Source organism: Medicago sativa, chromosome 1, assembly GCF_051527215.1.
Source record: "Medicago sativa cultivar Bolivia chromosome 1, Bolivia_mono, whole genome shotgun sequence".
Lineage (NCBI taxonomy): Eukaryota > Viridiplantae > Streptophyta > Magnoliopsida > Fabales > Fabaceae > Medicago > Medicago sativa.
In genome coordinates this window covers 14932238-14935016 of record NC_140749.1, presented here as the reverse complement: position 1 = coordinate 14935016, position 2779 = coordinate 14932238, and the positions used below count along the sequence as shown (strand labels likewise).

The window sequence follows — 2779 nt, the reverse complement described above, 5'->3', positions numbered from 1 at the left end:
CTGCTCCTCCTCCCAAGAAAATAAACCCCTTGTTCCAAATGTAACTTTTTTTTAGTGAAACAATAATGTAACTTAAATTGTAAGATTATTTATACTTTATAAAAAAATTGGACCGCATGGTCAATTGCCATATTTTTTATTTTCACACGGATCACGAGCATAATGCACTTTTTATAAAGGAGCGCATAGTTTGGTTTTTTCTTATCATTCCACTTTCTTTTGTTGAACAAATCAAATCTTGCATATTTTAGGATGGCAGTAGCACAAACCGCTTTGATTATGCTACTTATTCTTCTGAATCACATACTTATCAATGGCAGCAGCTATCACGATGAGTGGACAGAATTGTCTTGTGCACCTAACGAACCGATTATTCGATTCCCCTTCCAACTTGTTAAGGAATCATCACAAGATCAATGCGTTTATCCTGAGTTTTGCCTGTACTGTACTCAAAATAACAGAACCATGATCGTGCTTTCTTCCAATTCAGGTCCAATCAAATTCTTTGTTACTCAAATTACATACGAAGATCTAAATATTTATATTTCGGACCCAGATAATTGCTTTCCAAAAATGTTTCTGGAACGGAAACTTAACAATTCATCATTTCTACCTAATTACCGATTTGCTGGAGAATCTGAATCAACAATAGCGTTTTTCAACTGCTCTTCCTTTAAGAAACGACATTTGAGAAACCAAGATCAGATAAATGAAGATTCACAAGATATGATCACTTGTCCAATTTACGCTTCTAATTCCTATGAAAGTGTCGTCGCGTTGGACCTTGCATTGTGTACCAAGATGTTTGAAGTCAGCGCAACTATCGATGCAAATCGCCTGTCGACTAATTTCCTCTATTTGAGTTGGCCCAAAACAAATTGTGCTGTGTGTGAAGCGAAAGGCATGAAATGTAGATGGAACACCAACAGCACCAAACGTGACATTGAATGTTTTAACCGCAAAAGAATACGGAAAATTATCCATATTCCGAACTCTCTTATTTTCTCTAGTACAGGTATGATAAGACGAAATTAGCAAACTACTTTTTGTTTCTTCTTCTTCTGTTTTACTGTCGGAAAGGAAATTCTAACTATTAATATGCTACTGCAGGTTCAATTATATTGGGGTTGGTCATCATTGCAATTACTAAGATTTATCTACATTTTAGGGGAAAAAAAGAAGATCAAGTTAGAATCGATAAGTTTTTAGATGATTTTAGAGCACAAAAGCCTTCTAGATTTTCCTACGCTGATATAAAAAGAATCACAGGTGGGTTTAAGGAGAAGTTGGGAGAAGGAGCTCATGGAACAGTGTTTAAGGGAAAACTCTCTAGTGAGATTCTGGTGGCTGTAAAGATCCTCAACAATACACAGGGAGAAGGAAAAGAGTTCATCACTGAAGTGGAAATTATGGGCAAAATTCACCATATTAACGTGGTTCGTTTGCTAGGCTTCAGCGCAGAAGGAATGCACCGCGCTCTTGTATACAATTTTTTTCCAAAAGGTTCACTACAAAGCTTCATATTTCCACCGGATAACAAGGATAATTTTATGGGGTGGGAAAAGCTACAACAAATTAGTATTGGTATAGCAAAAGGAATCGAGTATCTTCATGAGGGTTGTAGCCATCCAATCCTGCACTTTGACATTAACCCTCACAATGTTTTGCTAGATGACACCTTCACTCCAAAAATTTCAGACTTTGGACTTGCCACATTATGTTCAAAGAATGTTAGTGTTGTGTCCATGACTGCTGCTAGGGGAACCTTGGGATATATGGCGCCTGAAGTTTTGTCACGAAATTTCGGAAATGTTTCTCTTAAGTCTGATATTTACAGTTATGGGATGCTGTTGCTAGAGATGGTTGGTGGAAGGAAGAATGTAGAATCGTCATCTGCAGAAAATTTCCATATTTTATACCCAGAATGGATTCATAATTTATTGGAAGGAGACATACATATAAATATTGAAGATGAAGCTGGCAATGTTAAAATTGCAAAAAAACTCGCAATTGTCGGACTTTGGTGCATTCAGTGGCAGCCAACGAACCGTCCATCCATAAAGAATGTTGGAAACAGAAGATGATAACCAATTAACTTTTCCACCTAATCCTTTTCATTCCACAACTTCCATTACCACCAGGGAAGGCTCTTTAACAAGACGACCTTTTCAAATGGAAGTGATTCAAGAATAAGGGAAGATTATCATGTTTGATTCGTTTGATGTAATCCTCTATCCTTTTGGGGAAAAGTAGCATTAGTATTCTTCTAGTAGTATTCAAATGTTATTTTGTAAATACTTTTATATATTTTGAGGAAAATTATTTTTATTCATTTTGAAAAGAAAAAATATGTCTACACTTTCTTTCTGTCTCACTGTTATATTACACTCTCCTCACTAATTGTCTCTCTCTCTCTCTCTCTCTCTCTCTCTCTCTCTCTCTCTCATTATATATCTATACCATATAATACTCAAAAATCACAGTAACTTTCCAACACGAAAGTTAGAGGTCATATTTTTCCGATTAGAAGTGATAAATTGAAAATGTAAAGCACAAATAAGAACACACACTACTCGAAATTCTTGTTTTTCCTGAGGAAAAATATCTGCCGGAACTCCTGAGGATTTTGTTGCAATTTTCAATACTAAAAGTAGTTTTCTGTAGATCTTGTTAGTGCAGGAACATCTGCAGATAACTATTACTTTTGCCGAGCTTTTCCTGCGAAAGAATTTTAGAATTTTCTTTCTAGTTGTCTTGCGGATTTATTTACGGAACTTCT

The 2779-nt window shown here is 35.8% G+C and overlaps 1 pseudogene; it reads left to right on the top strand.

Annotated features, from left to right (window-relative positions):
* The first annotated feature begins 231 nt into the window (after positions 1-231).
* LOC146952984 (rust resistance kinase Lr10-like) lies at positions 232-2371 on the top strand (annotated as a pseudogene).
* The last annotated feature ends 408 nt before the right edge of the window (positions 2372-2779 follow it).